General features: G+C 45.3%; 1 protein-coding gene across 1 annotated transcript in view; it reads left to right on the top strand.

Moving 5' to 3' along the window:
* CNTNAP2 (contactin associated protein 2) overlaps positions 1-21473 on the top strand; it is a 2761105-nt gene that overhangs the window by 2523868 nt on the left and 215764 nt on the right. The gene's annotated exons all lie outside the window — the stretch shown is intronic.

Here is a 21473-nt window from a genome sequence, read left to right as displayed (position 1 = left end):
TGGCCGTTTTAAGTTGGGAGATTAAGTCCCCTTGAATCCTGAGGGTCCCTAGGGTCCAACTAGACCACTAGGTACCTCCAGTAAGCTCCACAGAGCTGCGTTGCAGAGAGATGTAAAAAGGGGCACGGCCTAGACCACCTCTCTGCAACGCAGCGGAGTGGTGCTTACTGGAAGCACCTGGTGGGCTAGTTGGCCCCCAGGGTCCCTCAGGATTGAAGGGGAATTATTTCCCCAACTTAAAACGCGCCACAGGGCTTGTTTGCACACGTTAACTCAGGCCCCGTCCCCTCCCTTCACCACTGTGTAAACACGCCCTGTGGCCGGTTTCAGTTGGGAGATTAAGTTCATTTGAATCCTGAGGGTCCCTAGGGTCCAACTAGCCCACTAGGTACCTCCTGTATGCGCCACAGAGCTGCGTTGCAGAGAGGTGTAAAAAGTGGCACGGCCTGGACCACCTCTCTGCAACGCAGCTCAGTGGCGCTTACTGGAAGCACCTGGTGGGTTAGTTAGCCCCCAGGGGCACTCAGGATTGAAGGGGAATTATTTCCCCAACTTCAAATGCGCCACAGGGCTTGTTTGCACACGTTAACTCAGGCCCCGTCCCCTCCCTTCATCACTGTGTAAACAATCCCTGTGGCCGTTTTTAGTTGGGTGATTAAGTTAATTTGAATCCTGAGGGTCCCTAGGGTCCAACTAGCCCACTAGGTACCTCCAGTATGCGCCACAGACCTGCGTTGCAGAGAAGTGTAAAAAGTGGCACGGCCTGGACCACCTCTCTGCAACGCAGCTCAGTGGCGCTTACTGGAAGCACCTGGTGGGCTAGTTAGCCCCCAGGGGCCCTCAGGATTGAAGGGGAATTATTTCCCCAACTTAAAACGCGCCATAGGGCGTGTTTGCACACGTCACCTCAGGCCCCGTCCCCTCCCTTCACCACTGTGTAAACGCGCCCTGTGGCCATTCTAAGTCGAGAGATTAAGTCCCCTTGAATCCTAAGAGTCCCTAAGGTCAAACTAGCCCACTAGGTACCTCCAGTAAGTGCCACAGAGCTGCGTTGCATAGAGGTGTAAAAAGGGGCATGGCCTCAGAACACCTGTTTGCAACGCAGATCCCTGGCACACACTGGAGATATCTGTTGGGCTAGTTGGCCCTCAGGGACCCTCAGTATTGAAGGGGAATTAATTCCCCAACTTACAACTGGCCAGGGGGCGCGTTTGCAGAGTGCTGCAAGGAGGGGGCGTGGCCTCCAGCGCCATGCCGGTCTTTTATTTATTATATTTTTTTAAGAAGGAGGGCTGTGTGGCCCCCCTTCTTTTTCTAATTTACTGGCCCTGGGGACCCCATCCCCCAGGGCCTGCACCCTAATTTTTTTTGTTGAAAAAAATAAATTTGGCCCTCCCAAGGCCTTAATCGGCCCCAGGGACCCCAACCCCCGGGTCATGGCCTTTTTTTAATTTAAATTCTTTAGGAGGGGGCTGCGTTGCCCCCCTCCTCAGGCCACTTATGGCTCCGGGGACCCCATCCCCCGGGGCCGGCCATTGTTTTTTATAATTTTAAAAATATATATATTTATAGAAACATCTAGGACATGCTGGACAAACCGTATGTACCTATCACCATGACGATTTGCGTGATATTCATTAAAAGGCGACTATGCATAGAATGAATCCACATGGAATGTATTTACACTGCTAGTGAAGCTCTGACGTGTCTGACGCCCTACCGGGCCTAATCCCGGCGCCAACGCCGGTGGGTACTCTCCAAGTAGACACCATTGTCGTTTATTTATACAAACATGGGTAGCTATTGACGGGCACATTTAATATACACTTACACCAAGCCATTCAAAGGGAAATCGACAAAAATTCGACCAAACTATGCAAGAAACCCCCCTCACGGTTAATAAAAAACACATCCACCGCCGGATGTGTAATACTTTTTATTTTACTCTCTGGAAAGGAGACGAACCTCACTTGAGAGTCACAGCGTGCTCCTGGCTGAGCCCAATGCTGTGTTACACCCACCAGTGCCCGCCGATTGCCTCACACCTCTGTGTTGTATTCCACCAGCTAGTGCGTATGCTATGACACTCTCTAGCCCATGTGCACTGTAACACCACCCCGTGAATATGTCATTCCACATTTGCCTTCGCACGGGTTATATTGCCCCATCTAACGTGCCTTCCTCGATGTGTATGTTATAATGCACAGCGATATGCCATACATATTACAATCTGGGATCCATATCTTTGTCACAGTGCATATGCAACGTTACACTCCCCAGCACATATTTTATATTACAACTTTAGAGACTAGTTATGTTACACAACACTGCCCTGTGCATATTACACTCCAAGGCGCATATCGCATAGCACGCGCTAGTGCCTGTGCTATCTCGCGCTCTCCAATGAATCTGTCATTGCGCACAATGTATTGCATATTATATTTCATGCCCCGGTTCATCTTATATCACACTTTTTGGTGCATAGTTTATACCATATACTACATCTAGTTTTCATTTTCAATCGTGCTCTCAGGAATATGTTCTATATAACACTGCGTCCACCTACCCTTTTCACGGGCATTACATTTTGCGATGGGGGTGGAGGGTCAGGGGGTGTTTCTGCCAAGTGAGCCCGGAGTCACAGTCATAAACGTCCTCTTCTTCCTCAATAAAAGTGAGATTATGCTGCATACTTGTTCATATTTGAAGTAGTTTGCACAGACACACATTTTAAAAACAATTAAGTTCCTAATACCCACCTTCTCTGAACAGTTAGTTGCTGCCCCATCCACCTCCTCCCTATCCTCTGTTGTCTGAATCCATGGACTAGCCTCCTCCCTCCTGCCATGCATGGTCTGATGTACTGCCACTGCCCTCCATTTAGCATGATGTACCAGTCCACTCCTCCTGCCATCAATTGCCCAATTCTATGGCCCATCATTGACCTCCTGCTTAGCCTCTGTGCTTAGCTTGCTGCCCCTATTCTCCTTCCCCCTGCCCTCCGATGTCTTTGTGCATGCCCCTGCTCCATCCTTTTTGCCCACTAAGTTCCATGGACCTGCCACTCCTATCTACTCTGAGTGTTCTGTTGAGCTGCCACTCCCCTCCCACCTGCCTAGCATTGTCAGATGACTGTAACCTGTCCCTGCCACCTCCACCCTGCCACCTCCACCCTGCCTGTCCACATGCCATGCCCCTATCCCCTTCCTCCTGTCCTCCATGGTCTATTTTACTGCCACACCCTTCTGCCCTCCCTGATCTGTTGTGCTGCAACTGCTCCTCCTGCCTGCCCCACGCGCCTTCCCCTGAACTCTCTTGTCTGTGCCCAGGTCCTGACCCTCCCTTCTATCCTCCATGGTCCTTTGTGCATGCCCCTGCACCCTCCTTCTTGTCCATCATAGCCATTGTGCTGCCACTAACCCTCCCGCTTGCCATGCATGGTCTTCTGTGCTGCCATGGCCCTTCCCACCTTCCCTGTGTGGTCAGCTAGCTGCCCCTGACCCCCTCCCACCTTCCCTCCATGGTCTGTGTGTATGCCACCATAGTCTCATTGTTGCTCTCCATGGTGTGTCTTGTTTCTAGTGCCCATCCTGCCTGACCTCCATGGTCATCTTGCTGCTCCTGCCCTGCCACCTTGCCCCCAGCCCTCTGTTTCCATGTGCAGACCCCCTATTCCCTCCCTCCTGGCTTGCCTGTTCCATTGTAATGCCCCTGATCCGTCCCTCCTGCCCTTTATGGTCTGTTATGCTGCAGCTTTCTCTCCTGTCTGTCCATTATGGTCAGCTAGCTACCATTGCCTCTTTCCCATCTGTTCTCTGTGTCCATGTGCATGGTCCTGTCCCCTCCCCATTGCTTTCTATGGATTGTTGTGCTGCACTCCCGTCCCGCATGCGCTGTGTGGTGTATTGTGCTGCTGCAAACCCTGATGCCTGCCCTGTAGGGTCAGTTTGGTGCACCTCTCCATGTCCCTCCTGTCCTCTGTTATCCGAGTCCATGTCCCTACCCCAATTCCTCCTGCCTACCATGATTCAATGTACCATACTTGCGAACATTTTGAACTTGGTAAGAGGGAGATTTTGAAAAAAAACTGGGGTATTGATTTTCCCCTTTGAGTTACATTGAAAAAGAAGAGATTGTAGACAGGAGACAGATCAAATAAAGCCCATTTGAGCTTAAAAACATTGGACGTTTCCTGGCTGAAACGGGTCTGTTGGCATGTATGGTTGTACTACCACTGCCTCTTCCTTCTGCCCACAATGGTCTATTATATTGCTACAGCCTCTCTTGCCAGTCCTGTATTGTTGGTTTGTTGCCCCTGCCCCCCTTTCCACTGCCCTCCATAGTCTGTTGTGCTGCCACTGCCCTTCCTGCCTGCCCAGTGTGGTCAAATTGTTGCCTCTGCACTCTCCTACCTGCCTTCAATTTTCAGAGTCCATGCCCCTGGCCTCTGCCTCTCAACAGTATCCCAATGAACAACTAGATTGCTAACATTCTATATTTATTACAAAAGTGTGGAACGCCTGACGTCATCTTGATGTAATCAAAACTGTAATACCTAGAGTATTTCCTTTAGGAATTACATATATGAGAGGGTCTTATTTGCATCAAAAGTTTGGTTAGTGCTCTAAAAAACTAAAATGAGGACATATTTTCTGAGTTTTCAAATAGCGAGAAAGAACTTTTAAATTATTTGATATCTTTATGTTTTTTTATCCAGTTGACCACTTGATTAAATGTTGCACCTTGGCGAGAGGATGTGGTGTTACTTCCAGAGCTGCAGACTTTGCAACTGGGGAACCAGGTTGGAGTTTCTGCTTAAGCTCAACATTCTGTGATTGTGGTCAAATCACTTAATCTCCCCATGTCTACAACCAAAATGAATTTGATCTTGTGTGATGTAACCAATGCTCATGTAAAGCATTCCAATACCTGACAAGTCTGCACTATATAAAACTGCAAATACACAAAAAATAAGTGTTTTGCACACTTCTGTCATTGAGCTACATGTGGGCTACATCTGGGTGATATTTGTGCTGCATTTAGGCTCTTTTGTGTCTGGTGGCCATCTTTGGAGATTTATTTGTTATTAAGTTTCCTAATGTCCTCAATTACTGCAGTCTCCTCAGTAGGAAATGCTTTCAGTTTTTTACATTGATTCCATCAAGAAGGTATTCAGATATGTCACACATTTGCCATACATTCTGAATGTTAGCACTCTAGTTGCTCATTAGATCACTGTAGTAAAGCTACTGCTCACCACCGAAGTCTGCTGCTGGTATTAAAAGTGCATGTTTCAGTCTGCATATCAGAATTTTTTTATGACATAGAAGAGGATTTGAGAAGTCAAAATGTGCCCTAATTTTTCTTTCTACAGCACTGATCATAATTACTATGGCAAAATGAATCCCCTCATTGTGTTCCTTTGTAAATTAAATGTTTAAGTGTTACCACTTTATTCCATCCAAGATGGCTTCAGGTGTGCCATACTTTTATCATAAGTAAGACTGTTAGCGCTCTAGTTGTTCGTTAGAACACTCTGGGACATTCTGGCATTGGGCTACATCTGGGTGATATTTGGGCTACATTTGGGCTCTTTTGTCTCTGGTGGCCATTTTGGGAGACTTATTTGTTATGATGTTTCCTAATTTCCTCATTTACTACAGTCTCCTCGGTAGGAAATACTTTCAGTTTTTTACTTTGATTCCATCAAGAAGGCATTCAGATGTGTCACAAATTTGCCATAAATTCAGAATGTTAGCACTCTAGTTGCTTATTAGATCACTGTAGTAAAGCTACTGCTCACCAGGGAAGTCTGCTGCTGGTATTAAAAGTGCATGTTTCAGTCTGCATGTCAGAATTCTTTAATGAAATAGAAGAGGATTTGAGAAGTCACTCAAAATGTGCCCTAATTTTTCTTTCTGCAGCACTAATCATACTTTCTATGGCAAAATGAACCCCCTCATTTTGTTCCTTTTTAAATAAACTTTTTTAAGAATTACCACTTTATTCCAACCAAGATGGCTTCAGGTGTGCCATACGTTTGTCATAAGTAGGACTGTTAGCGCTCTAGTTGTTCTTTAGAACACTCTGGGAAGCTGCAGTAGAACACAAAGGAATCAACTGACAGTCTCTTCCCTTGTTGGATGTACATGTTTTACTGAGAATGTCAGACTTTATTCTCACATGGCTGAGAAAGATAATGTGAATTTACAGAAAATATGCTCTGAGTTAGCTTATAGATCACATTCCAAACCTCTGTGGGAAAAGCATGAGAAAATAGTTTTCTCTCAAACATGATTCATGATATCACAGCAGAAGGCTTTTTCACATGGTAAAATCACCTTAGAACACACCACAATTCCTAAAATGAGTATGGTACCATCAACAAATGATTTATAATGTAACTAAAGTCTTAAAAGCTTCTATTAACTGCAATGCTTTTTAATGAGGTGCTATCATGTATATTGGTCCCAAGATGGCTGCCAACACTTCTTGGATGAAGTGCTGACAGCCAATCAGATCTCACGATGAGATGTGTGGTTAGGCTCCGCCCAGGTATATATGTGATTTTACTTTTGATTTTCGCAGGAACTACTGAACGGATTTACACCATTGAAGCAAAAGGCACATGCCTGACCTGAGGACTACCTCTTTGCCAAATTTCAAGTAATTCTGTTCAGCCGTTCGGGCTGTACCTTCGACTAAAGGTCCTATGGGAAAATGCATGGGGAAAACGCGTTTTGGGACCCCCCTTTTTTCTCAGCCCCCGCTTGACGAATCACCCCGAGACTTTCAGGGTAGGAGCTGAGCGGAGCGCCCTATTAGTTTAGAAAATTTCACGAAGATAAGTCAACCGGCGCCAAAGTTATTCAAAATAGAATTTTCAGATTTCCTATGGGAACTCGGTCCTAACTATAACTATCTACTGGCGACCGCCAGTAGATAATATATATATATATATATATATATATATATATATATATATATATATATATATATATTTCTTTTCCACGTTTGTCCAAGCAAAGCGCACTCCTCACCGGGACAATAATAAGCTCAGTTTGGCAAAGGTTAGCAGGTTCACTCCCAATAATACACTTGCCCAACGCGTTTCAGAAATAGCTTCCTTGTTCACGGGCAGCAGCAAGCTTGAAATATCACGAGACTGCATCAGCACTGCTTTTCAATCTACTTTAATAAAGCTCAGGTGAGTATCACAGAAAAAGTAGTGCATGCTGGTAAATATAGTCCCAATAGTGTCAATCACTGAGCATTGCCGCCTCAAATGTTATATAAATATTCATAACCCTTGATAAGGTGGATAGAACAATGCGCCTTCGTCAAACCTCATGAGAGCGCCCCAGGAGTCCACATGGCTTCACAATCACAAAGCCGTAGAAACGCCTTGTATCACTGGCGGCGGTGCGCTTAAACGGCCGGACCAGCCGTAATATTTCTTTTCCACGTTTGTCCAAGCAAAGCGCACTCCTCACCGGGACAATAATAAGCTCAGTTTGGCAAAGGTTAGCAGGTTCACTCCCAATAATACACTTGCCCAACGCGTTTCAGAAATAGCTTCCTTGTTCACGGGCAGCAGCAAGCTTGAAATATCACGAGACTGCATCAGCACTGCTTTTCAATCTATTTTAATAAAGCTCAGGTGAGTATCACAGAAAAAGTAGTGCATGCTGGTAAATATAGTCCCAATAGTGTCAATCACTGAGCATTGCCGCCTCAAATGTTATATAAATATTCATAACCCTTGATAAGGTGGATAGAACAATGCGCCTTCGTCAAACCTCATGAGAGCGCCCCAGGAGTCCACATGGCTTCACAATCACAAAGCCGTAGAAACGCCTTGTATCACTGGCGGCGGTGCGCTTAAACGGCCGGACCAGCCGTAATATTTCTTTTCCACGTTTGTCCAAGCAAAGCGCACTCCTCACCGGGACAATAATAAGCTCAGTTTGGCAAAGGTTAGCAGGTTCACTCCCAATAATACACTTGCCCAACGCGTTTCAGAAATAGCTTCCTTGTTCACGGGCAGCAGCAAGCTTGAAATATCACGAGACTGCATCAGCACTGCTTTTCAATCTACTTTAATAAAGCTCAGGTGAGTATCACAGAAAAAGTAGTGCATGCTGGTAAATATAGTCCCAATAGTGTCAATCACTGAGCATTGCCGCCTCAAATGTTATATAAATATTCATAACCCTTGATAAGGTGGATAGAACAATGCGCCTTCGTCAAACCTCATGAGAGCGCCCCAGGAGTCCACCTGAGCTTTATTAAAGTAGATTGAAAAGCAGTGCTGATGCAGTCTCGTGATATTTCAAGCTTGCTGCTGCCCGTGAACAAGGAAGCTATTTCTGAAACGCGTTGGGCAAGTGTATTATTGGGAGTGAACCTGCTAACCTTTGCCAAACTGAGCTTATTATTGTCCCGGTGAGGAGTGCGCTTTGCTTGGACAAACGTGGAAAAGAAATATTACGGCTGGTCCGGCCGTTTAAGCGCACCGCCGCCAGTGATACAAGGCGTTTCTACGGCTTTGTGATTGTGAAGCCATGTGGACTCCTGGGGCGCTCTCATGAGGTTTGACGAAGGCGCATTGTTCTATCCACCTTATCAAGGGTTATGAATATTTATATAACATTTGAGGCGGCAATGCTCAGTGATTGACACTATTGGGACTATATTTACCAGCATGCACTACTTTTTCTGTGATACTCACCTGAGCTTTATTAAAGTAGATTGAAAAGCAGTGCTGATGCAGTCTCGTGATATTTCAAGCTTGCTGCTGCCCGTGAACAAGGAAGCTATTTCTGAAACGCGTTGGGCAAGTGTATTATTGGGAGTGAACCTGCTAACCTTTGCCAAACTGAGCTTATTATTGTCCCGGTGAGGAGTGCGCTTTGCTTGGACAAACGTGGAAAAGAAATATTACGGCTGGTCCGGCCGTTTAAGCGCACCGCCGCCAGTGATACAAGGCGTTTCTACGGCTTTGTGATTGTGAAGCCATGTGGACTCCTGGGGCGCTCTCATGAGGTTTGACGAAGGCGCATTGTTCTATCCACCTTATCAAGGGTTATGAATATTTATATAACATTTGAGGCGGCAATGCTCAGTGATTGACACTATTGGGACTATATTTACCAGCATGCACTACTTTTTCTGTGATACTCACCTGAGCTTTATTAAAGTAGATTGAAAAGCAGTGCTGATGCAGTCTCGTGATATTTCAAGCTTGCTGCTGCCCGTGAACAAGGAAGCTATTTCTGAAACGCGTTGGGCAAGTGTATTATTGGGCGTGAACCTGCTAACCTTTGCCAAACTGAGCTTATTATTGTCCCGGTGAGGAGTGCGCTTTGCTTGGACAAACGTGGAAAAGAAATATTACGGCTGGTCCGGCCGTTTAAGCGCACCGCCGCCAGTGATACAAGGCGTTTCTACGGCTTTGTGATTGTGAAGCCATGTGGACTCCTGGGGCGCTCTCATGAGGTTTGACGAAGGCGCATTGTTCTATCCACCTTATCAAGGGTTATGAATATTTATATAACATTTGAGGCGGCAATGCTCAGTGATTGACACTATTGGGACTATATTTACCAGCATGCACTACTTTTTCTGTGATACTCACCTGAGCTTTATTAAAGTAGATTGAAAAGCAGTGCTGATGCAGTCTCGTGATATTTCAAGCTTGCTGCTGCCCGTGAACAAGGAAGCTATTTCTGGAACGCGTTGGGCAAGTGTATTATTGGGAGTGAACCTGCTAACCTTTGCCAAACTGAGCTTATTATTGTCCCGGTGAGGAGTGCGCTTTGCTTGGACAAACGTGGAAAAGAAATATTACGGCTGGTCTGGCCGTTAAAGCGCACCGCCGCCAGTGATACAAGGCGTTTCTACGGCTTTGTGATTGTGAAGCCATGTGGACTCCTGGGGCGCTCTCATGAGGTTTGACGAAGGCGCATTGTTCTATCCACCTTATCAAGGGTTATGAATATTTATATAACATTTGAGGCGGCAATGCTCAGTGATTGACACTATTGGGACTATATTTACCAGCATGCACTACTTTTTCTGTGATACTCACCTGAGCTTTATTAAAGTAGATTGAAAAGCAGTGCTGATGCAGTCTCGTGATATTTCAAGCTTGCTGCTGCCCGTGAACAAGGAAGCTATTTCTGAAACGCGTTGGGCAAGTGTATTATTGGGAGTGAACCTGCTAACCTTTGCCAAACTGAGCTTATTATTGTCTCGGTGAGGAGTGCGCTTTGCTTGGACAAACGTGGAAAAGAAATATTACGGCTGGTCCGGCCGTTTAAGCGCACCGCCGCCAGTGATACAAGGCGTTTCTACGGCTTTGTGATTGTGAAGCCATGTGGACTCCTGGGGCGCTCTCATGAGGTTTGACGAAGGCGCATTGTTCTATCCACCTTATCAAGGGTTATGAATATTTATATAACATTTGAGGCGGCAATGCTCAGTGATTGACACTATTGGGACTATATTTACCAGCATGCACTACTTTTTCTGTGATACTCACCTGAGCTTTATTAAAGTAGATTGAAAAGCAGTGCTGATGCAGTCTCGTGATATTTCAAGCTTGCTGCTGCCCGTGAACAAGGAAGCTATTTCTGAAACGCGTTGGGCAAGTGTATTATTGGGAGTGAACCTGCTAACCTTTGCCAAACTGAGCTTATTATTGTCCCGGTGAGGAGTGCGCTTTGCTTGGACAAACGTGGAAAAGAAATATTACGGCTGGTCCGGCCGTTTAAGCGCACCGCCGCCAGTGATACAAGGCGTTTCTACGGCTTTGTGATTGTGAAGCCATGTGGACTCCTGGGGCGCTCTCATGAGGTTTGACGAAGGCGCATTGTTCTATCCACCTTATCAAGGGTTATGAATATTTATATAACATTTGAGGCGGCAATGCTCAGTGATTGACACTATTGGGACTATATTTACCAGCATGCACTACTTTTTCTGTGATACTCACCTGAGCTTTATTAAAGTAGATTGAAAAGCAGTGCTGATGCAGTCTCGTGATATTTCAAGCTTGCTGCTGCCCGTGAACAAGGAAGCTATTTCTGAAACGCGTTGGGCAAGTGTATTATTGGGAGTGAACCTGCTAACCTTTGCCAAACTGAGCTTATTATTGTCCCGGTGAGGAGTGCGCTTTGCTTGGACAAACGTGGAAAAGAAATATTACGGCTGGTCCGGCCGTTTAAGCGCACCGCCGCCAGTGATACAAGGCGTTTCTACGGCTTTGTGATTGTGAAGCCATGTTGACTCCTGGGGCGCTCTCATGAGGTTTGACGAAGGCGCATTGTTCTATCCACCTTATCAAGGGTTATGAATATTTATATAACATTTGAGGCGGCAATGCTCAGTGATTGACACTATTGGGACTATATTTACCAGCATGCACTACTTTTTCTGTGATACTCACCTGAGCTTTATTAAAGTAGATTGAAAAGCAGTGCTGATGCAGTCTCGTGATATTTCAAGCTTGCTGCTGCCCGTGAACAAGGAAGCTATTTCTGAAACGCGTTGGGCAAGTGTATTATTGGGCGTGAACCTGCTAACCTTTGCCAAACTGAGCTTATTATTGTCCCGGTGAGGAGTGCGCTTTGCTTGGACAAACGTGGAAAAGAAATATTACGGCTGGTCCAGCCGTTTAAGCGCACCGCCGCCAGTGATACAAGGCGTTTCTACGGCTTTGTGATTGTGAAGCCATGTGGACTCCTGGGGCGCTCTCATGAGGTTTGACGAAGGCGCATTGTTCTATCCACCTTATCAAGGGTTATGAATATTTATATAACATTTGAGGCGGCAATGCTCAGTGATTGACACTATTGGGACTATATTTACCAGCATGCACTACTTTTTCTGTGATACTCACCTGAGCTTTATTAAAGTAGATTGAAAAGCAGTGCTGATTCAGTCTCGTGATATTTCAAGCTTGCTGCTGCCCGTGAACAAGGAAGCTATTTCTGAAACGCGTTGGGCAAGTGTATTATTGGGAGTGAACCTGCTAACCTTTGCCAAACTGAGCTTATTATTGTCCCGGTGAGGAGTGCGCTTTGCTTGGACAAACGTGGAAAAGAAATATTACGGCTGGTCTGGCCGTTAAAGCGCACCGCCGCCAGTGATACAAGGCGTTTCTACGGCTTTGTGATTGTGAAGCCATGTGGACTCCTGGGGCGCTCTCATGAGGTTTGACGAAGGCGCATTGTTCTATCCACCTTATCAAGGGTTATGAATATTTATATAACATTTGAGGCGGCAATGCTCAGTGATTGACACTATTGGGACTATATTTACCAGCATGCACTACTTTTTCTGTGATACTCACCTGAGCTTTATTAAAGTAGATTGAAAAGCAGTGCTGATGCAGTCTCGTGATATTTCAAGCTTGCTGCTGCCCGTGAACAAGGAAGCTATTTCTGAAACGCGTTGGGCAAGTGTATTATTGGGAGTGAACCTGCTAACCTTTGCCAAACTGAGCTTATTATTGTCCCGGTGAGGAGTGCGCTTTGCTTGGACAAACGTGGAAAAGAAATATTACGGCTGGTCCGGCCGTTTAAGCGCACCGCCGCCAGTGATACAAGGCGTTTCTACGGCTTTGTGATTGTGAAGCCATGTGGACTCCTGGGGCGCTCTCATGAGGTTTGACGAAGGCGCATTGTTCTATCCACCTTATCAAGGGTTATGAATATTTATATAACATTTGAGGCGGCAATGCTCAGTGATTGACACTATTGGGACTATATTTACCAGCATGCACTACTTTTTCTGTGATACTCACCTGAGCTTTATTAAAGTAGATTGAAAAGCAGTGCTGATGCAGTCTCGTGATATTTCAAGCTTGCTGCTGCCCGTGAACAAGGAAGCTATTTCTGAAACGCGTTGGGCAAGTGTATTATTGGGAGTGAACCTGCTAACCTTTGCCAAACTGAGCTTATTATTGTCCCGGTGAGGAGTGCGCTTTGCTTGGACAAACGTGGAAAAGAAATATTACGGCTGGTCCGGCCGTTTAACCGCACCGCCGCCAGTGATACAAGGCGTTTCTACGGCTTTGTGATTGTGAAGCCATGTGGACTCCTGGGGCGCTCTCATGAGGTTTGACGAAGGCGCATTGTTCTATCCACCTTATCAAGGGTTATGAATATTTATATAACATTTGAGGCGGCAATGCTCAGTGATTGACACTATTGGGACTATATTTACCAGCATGCACTACTTTTTCTGTGATACTCACCTGAGCTTTATTAAAGTAGATTGAAAAGCAGTGCTGATGCAGTCTCGTGATATTTCAAGCTTGCTGCTGCCCGTGAACAAGGAAGCTATTTCTGAAACGCGTTGGGCAAGTGTATTATTGGGAGTGAACCTGCTAACCTTTGCCAAACTGAGCTTATTATTGTCCCGGTGAGGAGTGCGCTTTGCTTGGACAAACGTGGAAAAGAAATATTACGGCTGGTCCGGCCGTTTAAGCGCACCGCCGCCAGTGATACAAGGCGTTTCTACGGGTTTGTGATTGTGAAGCCATGTGGACTCCTGGGGCGCTCTCATGAGGTTTGACGAAGGCGCATTGTTCTATCCACCTTATCAAGGGTTATGAATATTTATATAACATTTGAGGCGGCAATGCTCAGTGATTGACACTATTGGGACTATATTTACCAGCATGCACTACTTTTTCTGTGATACTCACCTGAGCTTTATTAAAGTAGATTGAAAAGCAGTGCTGATGCAGTCTCGTGATATTTCAAGCTTGCTGCTGCCCGTGAACAAGGAAGCTATTTCTGAAACGCGTTGGGCAAGTGTATTATTGGGAGTGAACCTGCTAACCTTTGCCAAACTGAGCTTATTATTGTCCCGGTGAGGAGTGCGCTTTGCTTGGACAAACGTGGAAAAGAAATATTACGGCTGGTCCGGCCGTTTAACCGCACCGCCGCCAGTGATACAAGGCGTTTCTACGGCTTTGTGATTGTGAAGCCATGTGGACTCCTGGGGCGCTCTCATGAGGTTTGACGAAGGCGCATTGTTCTATCCACCTTATCAAGGGTTATGAATATTTATATAACATTTGAGGCGGCAATGCTCAGTGATTGACACTATTGGGACTATATTTACCAGCATGCACTACTTTTTCTGTGATACTCACCTGAGCTTTATTAAAGTAGATTGAAAAGCAGTGCTGATGCAGTCTCGTGATATTTCAAGCTTGCTGCTGCCCGTGAACAAGGAAGCTATTTCTGAAACGCGTTGGGCAAGTGTATTATTGGGAGTGAACCTGCTAACCTTTGCCAAACTGAGCTTATTATTGTCCCGGTGAGGAGTGCGCTTTGCTTGGACAAACGTGGAAAAGAAATATTACGGCTGGTCCGGCCGTTTAAGCGCACCGCCGCCAGTGATACAAGGCGTTTCTACGGCTTTGTGATTGTGAAGCCATGTGGACTCCTGGGGCGCTCTCATGAGGTTTGACAAAGGCGCATTGTTCTATCCACCTTATCAAGGGTTATGAATATTTATATAACATTTGAGGCGGCAATGCTCAGTGATTGACACTATTGGGACTATATTTACCAGCATGCACTACTTTTTCTGTGATACTCACCTGAGCTTTATTAAAGTAGATTGAAAAGCAGTGCTGATGCAGTCTCGTGATATTTCAAGCTTGCTGCTGCCCGTGAACAAGGAAGCTATTTCTGAAACGCGTTGGGCAAGTGTATTATTGGGAGTGAACCTGCTAACCTTTGCCAAACTGAGCTTATTATTGTCCCGGTGAGGAGTGCGCTTTGCTTGGACAAACGTGGAAAAGAAATATTACGGCTGGTCCGGCCGTTTAAGCGCACCGCCGCCAGTGATACAAGGCGTTTCTACGGCTTTGTGATTGTGAAGCCATGTGGACTCCTGGGGCGCTCTCATGAGGTTTGACGAAGGCGCATTGTTCTATCCACCTTATCAAGGGTTATGAATATTTATATAACATTTGAGGCGGCAATGCTCAGTGATTGACACTATTGGGACTATATTTACCAGCATGCACTACTTTTTCTGTGATACTCACCTGAGCTTTATTAAAGTAGATTGAAAAGCAGTGCTGATGCAGTCTCGTGATATTTCAAGCTTGCTGCTGCCCGTGAACAAGGAAGCTATTTCTGAAACGCGTTGGGCAAGTGTATTATTGGGAGTGAACCTGCTAACCTTTGCCAAACTGAGCTTATTATTGTTCCGGTGAGGAGTGCGCATTGCTTGGACAAACGTGGAAAAGAAATATATATATATATATATATATATATATATATATATATATATATATATATATATATCCCAGGAAGAAGAGGCTCAATGCCTTGAAACGCGTCGGCAATAATTATGCTAATGGTGAAATGCGGTGAGCTGCATGGATATGCCTGAAGGCGAGGGTGCAGTCGAGTGCCTTCTCAATGCTTTGGGCACTTTTGTTGAAATATTCTTGCACGGCCGTCCTGCCGTGGAGAGGGCACCATCTTGGACAATTAATAAGAGGCTGTGGAGATGAACGAATCAACTCCGTTCAGCACTGCGCCCCATATGCGGAGAAAAGCTCAACGTAAGGATCCTTACCCTACTAAAGGAAAAAAATATGCTTTATTATGAACTGCACATCGGAACTTACTGAAAGTTTTAATTAATTAAACTCGCATTAGAGACTCCACGCCCCATAATGCACCAAGGACTCTGCACTAAGCATACGCCCATGGGGGGTCATGGAAATAAATTCGTGGGGGGAGCACCATCTCTAACAAGAAGGACCGTAAATGTGATGGGAAACAGAGAGGCTGCGCCATGAGACTGTCTTATGGCATACAGCGCTGAAAGACCGAAGTACGTAGTCTCTCCAAAGTGGTCCGAATCCTACTAAGGAAATAGTCGCTTTTACACATGCAAATTCCAGCAGAAACCCACTTAGGGAACATAATAAGGCGCTCTTTTGGAACTATAATTCCAAGCATGCAACACGGACTGCACTATGCAAAATTCCACTGAGGGTGATTGAACTAATCATGCGTGCCTCCAATTAGAAATAAAAGAGAGCCTTTCTGTCTGGATTGCGAGAAGCAAGCCTCTGAAGAGATGCAAAATGCGTCGAAACACGGCAGGCAGTAATCTTTGAAGATCACGGCGGAGAGCAGGAAAATAAGAGCCGAATGGTGGACTTCCAGCAGAGTGCCCTCCCGAAACAGCTTTCGGGCATTTGTTTTAGAAAATATATATATATATATATATATATCCAATCGAAACTGCTCCCCAATTGAAGATGCCACACACTATCGTTTTTTTCACCTTTTATTTGGCAGGCCCATTGGGGCGGGACTATGCCATTTAAAACCGTGAGGGGGACAATTGTGTACAGCCGCTTCTCCACCGCAAAGCCAAGCCAGTGATAAAGGGAGAGAACCCGAAACGCGTATGGCGCTAATGGCGGATGACACGCTGGAAGGGCATAACTGAGTTCGCTGCTGCCTGCCAAATAAAAGGTGAAAAAAACGATAGTGTGTGGCATCTTCAATTGGGGAGCAGTTTCGATTGGATGTGTAGTGGCCCGCTCTGGCCACGAAGACGCCCCACTGCAGACTGTAGCAGGTCCTTGCGCCTTGAGTCTGAGGCGCGCACAGGAACATCGTTACCGCTTTGGTCAGGCGAAAACTTAGCAGCCAACCTGTCTTTGTCCGTAACAGCGACCCGATGGGATTGAAATCTATGGAGGGGAAAAGAACGGCCGCAGCCATTGTGGTAATACTTACCTGAACTACGTTAACCAAGGTGCACTGCATGCACACGCCCATTGGGGCGGGACTATGCCATTTAAAACCGTGAGGGGGACAATTGTGTACAGCCGCTTCTCCACCGCAAAGCCAAGCCAGTGATAAAGGGAGAGAACCCGAAACGCGTATGGCGCTAATGGCGGATGACACGCTGGAAGGGCATAACTGAGTTCGCTGCTGCCTGCCAAATAAAAGGTGAAAAAAACGATAGTGTGTGGCATCTTCAATTGGGGAGCAGTTTCGATTGGATGTGTAGTGGCCCGCTCTGGCCACGAAGACGCCCCACTGCAGACTGTAGCAGGTCCTTGCGCCTTGAGTCTGAGGCGCGCACAGGAACATCGTTACCGCTTTGGTCAGGCGAAAACTTAGCAGCCAACCTGTCTTTGTCCGTAACAGCGACCCGATGGGATTGAAATCTATGGAGGGGAAAAGAACGGCCGCAGCCATTGTGGTAATACTTACCTGAACTACGTTAACCAAGGTGCACTGCATGCACACGCCCATTGGGGCGGGACTATGCCATTTAAAACCGTGAGGGGGACAATTGTGTACAGCCGCTTCTCCACCGCAAAGCCAAGCCAGTGATAAAGGGAGAGAACCCGAAACGCGTATGGCGCTAATGGCGGATGACACGCTGGAAGGGCATAACTGAGTTCGCTGCTGCCTGCCAAATAAAAGGTGAAAAAAACGATAGTGTGTGGCATCTTCAATTGGGGAGCAGTTTCGATTGGATATATATATATATATATATATATATATATATATATATATATATATATATATATATATATATATCTTCACGATATGTAGATGTGGAGTTAGGATTAGCAAATCTATACTTCCCTATATGCATTTGCCTTTCAATATTCCATTCTTGATATTCTGTGGGGTCAATATTTATTAGTACAAACGTGTTTTGGGAAAGAATGCACAGCTTAATGATTGGGCATAGTGGAGGACCATTCCCCCCTAAAAATATGCTTCTGGCTATGGGCCTTGATAACCCACAGATGGACTTACTTCGGACCCTCAAAATGCTGGTCAACTGGTGCCCCTCTCTTCCTGTGTCACAGTAAAAGATATTCTTTTCTCCACTGCTGCCTACGCTGTCTATGTTAATTGGATTATAAATTATTTTTTCTTCTAATCGATTATCTAGCTTCTGCAATATTTTGCATCTTTATGAGAGTCAGATCAATCATGCTAGTTATTGATACTTAAAACATATAAATAATATTTGCGCTGACTCACTATCTGAGACCTTGTACATTGCGGCTGTTTATCACTAGGCATAAATGTTTGATGATATGTTGAAGCGTATTTATGTTAATGCAAACAAAAAAATCAATACAAATATATATCAATATAAATGAATGTAGCAGGATTTCTACTTGTCCTTCCTAGTGCCTGAAGAATGCATGCACAAACATACACTAACGAGAGAGGGCTGTTAAGCATGATAAGGGGTTAAAGAAGAGAAATAACAAAATTCTCTGAGGATGCACTGATGTAGACTAAGATCACAGACATGAATCAGAGACAAGACTTCCTGGCAGTACTTGGCAGCCACACAACATGAGTTAAGGTACAAAGAGGATGAAACTGAGGGAATCTTTCTCAGGGGCTTGTCAGGCTGGGGAGAGAGACGTGGGTTGTGTTGCTAGGAGGGCAAGTGCTAATTATAGCTAGGTAACAATGTTTAGTCTGTCTCTCTGATATGCCATGCATAGAATTGCCATCAGCTTTCACAGCAGTGACATTAATGGTGATCGGTCCCTGTACATGTTTACTGAATTAAAAGTTACAAACTGCATTTGTCTGCTTGAAACACACCGTGCTGTAAGTTTCTTTATGATCCACAAAAATACCCTATGTAGAAGGTACTGGTATATATATTTAAAAAGTGCATGGTCTTAAACTTGGACCACCTGAGGGTGCCTGGCTTCTCTTTCTGGAACACTACAAATCACAACATGAACAGGTTGTCAGCCTTCCCAAAAAGCTTGCATATCATACATGCTGCATCATTCACACTGACTCCAAGTGACATTGTGCATTAAATTCCAGACAATGGAACTAACCCATAAAGCAATCCATGGCACAACACCAAAGTATTTTAAATGCCAATTTGTTCCCCAAATTCCAAATAGAGCCTCTGATTCTTCGATGAAAATCTTTCCTTCGTTATCCTGTTGGAATGTGAGTCCTGAGGATTTATGAAAAACTGAGGAACTGCTCCCTTCAGGAATGCCCTAAACACTCTTTTCTTCTGAAGCCCTCTGGGAAAACCACAGCACTTTGGCTGTATGTTTTTGGTTTAAATCTCTACACAAAGACACATTATAATTAATTTAAACATGTATCCCTGCGATTATAGGCATACAACCCTCACAATCTTAGATCTACATGTCCAGTGTTGAGGCAGGCACTTACAAGCATCAGTATTCAGACTTCAATAGATCAGTATCTTCTTAGTTACAACTACATGTGCACTAACTAAGGCCCCTACTCCCCAGTGATTTGAACAAAACTAGTACAAAATAGACCATCACCACTCCATGGTAGGTATGCCTCTCTCAGAATCTTACATGACCCCCATCAATATAGAGCTTCCACAATATTTCCTACTCTACTTATAGCCTTTCACAACCCCTATACATTACAAGCAGCACCGCCACACAAGGCAGTTCAGTTCTATAACTCCTTGACACACATCTCTATATCACCAGAATTTCCAACATGCAGCGCAGATTGGTCCTACATAATGGGCCCGACCATTCAGATATGCTTCCCACTGCCCGAGTCCGTCTTCTCCCTGGTATACAGTAACCCATTCAGACCTGCTGTTCCCCATGTGCCACATAAATCAAACTGGTTTTCCTAGCATAGTTGTGTTTTGTTCTATGTGAAGTACTGTGTTGGTAATCACAGGATTTCTTTTTTTAGATTGTATTGTTCGGCATGCCGCCCCTGCTTTCATCCCCAACAAGAGTTGCCAGCCACTCTTGAAGATTTCATGGACTCCTACTTGCTTCAAATCCCATTAGCACCTCATTTTTTGCATTTGGTTGCCTGAAAAACCCACCTCCTGGAGACCTTTTTAGCGGTTCAATGCCCTACCCCTCATGTAGTGAGTAGACCATAACCTGTTGCTGTTTCCTCCTGTGATATTCTTGGTGAATCTCTAGTCAGCTGCCTGCAGTGATCCCCTAGGCTCCCTGATATCAAGAGGTCTCATCCCACCAATATTGCCAACCTCATTTCAGATATGCCAAGTCAGAGCTGAAAGCCCCCCCTATTCTCCACTTTATCTCAAACAAAATATGCCATCTCTGAAACTTTCTCACCCTCTAATCTTAAGCCTGTATGTCAGTACTTAATTTGTGATGGTGGTTGGAGGTGAGGTCCACTGGCACTCTCTCTTAGGGACTGGGACTTATTTTTAATCATCAGACTTTGACCCAGAACATGGGAGAGGAAGGCAGCAAAGGGGGAGAAGAACAAGGAAGAGAAAGACAGAAAAACAATGACAAAGGCAGAAAGAATGGATGAAAATGGACCCTGAATATTGAGATAAAGGGAAGGGAGAGCATGTTAACGGATAAAAGAGTCATGAGGTGAAATCAAGACTATGCAGCTTTCGAATGTGGCAACCTTGCATGTGAGAAAGCTGTGGACCCTGGCACTAGTACTTTTACAAATTAAGCATTGGGACAGTTGCCCCCTCCTACTCCCCCCCATTGGTAGCATTTAATTTGGTATACCACTCTGCAAGGGACTTCTAAGTAAATAAAATTTTCCAATTGGGAATAAGTTAATGTAACCATGTTTTAGGAAGAGAGCACAAGCACTTTAGCACTGGTTAGCAGTAATAAAGTGCACAGAGTCCCACGGCCAACAAAAACGAATTCAGCAAAATGTTAACAGGTAAAAGGCAAGAGGTTTTGGAGTGACCCTACAAGAGGGCTGGGTCCAACAGAGACATTTTCTCACAATATTACTTGCATGTAGGAACCTACACATGCACTACAGCTTGAGTTTTCCAAGATTATTCAGACTCTGCTTATATGCTTTGTGTGAAAGAGTAGTGTTCCTCCTACCTACCTAGTCGTATCTGGAATAATCTGTATTTTTATCTTTAGCTTTTTCTTTGTGTTTAAGCACTCTACAAGAGTGTGTGTTGTTCAGTTGTCTCCCTTGTGTACTTTCCCCCTCTGTGTTCCTCCCACCAACACTCCACTGTCCATCTGCTTGCCATCAGCACCTCCTTCCCCCTCCACTGTCCATGTGCTTGCTCCCAGCCCCACCCTCTAGCACTCCATTGCCTGTCTGCTCGACCCAGCCCCCCTCTTGCTCTCCCTCTGTTGTCTGTGTTGTCCCTCATCCGCTTTCTCTCCATGGTCAATGTTGTCCCCTACTTCCCTCTCTGTTGAACAAGTTGCCCTCTACCCCTCACTAGCCTCCCTCCAATGTCCATGTTGACCCACCTACCGCTCTCCCTCCATTATGTGTGCTGACCATCCACCCACCCTCCCTCTGTTATCTGTGTTGCCCCCATGACCCTCCCTTCATTTCTGTGCAACCACGCTGCTGTACAACATGGCTAAAAAACATTGACAAAGCCAATACCTCTTGTAGGCAAGACCTATTGGCTTTGCC

This window comes from Triturus cristatus, chromosome 10, assembly GCF_964204655.1.
Source record: "Triturus cristatus chromosome 10, aTriCri1.1, whole genome shotgun sequence".
Taxonomy (NCBI): Eukaryota; Metazoa; Chordata; class Amphibia; order Caudata; family Salamandridae; genus Triturus; species Triturus cristatus.
Note: the sequence above shows the minus strand (reverse complement) of the source record. Positions and strands in the feature narration are given on the sequence as shown.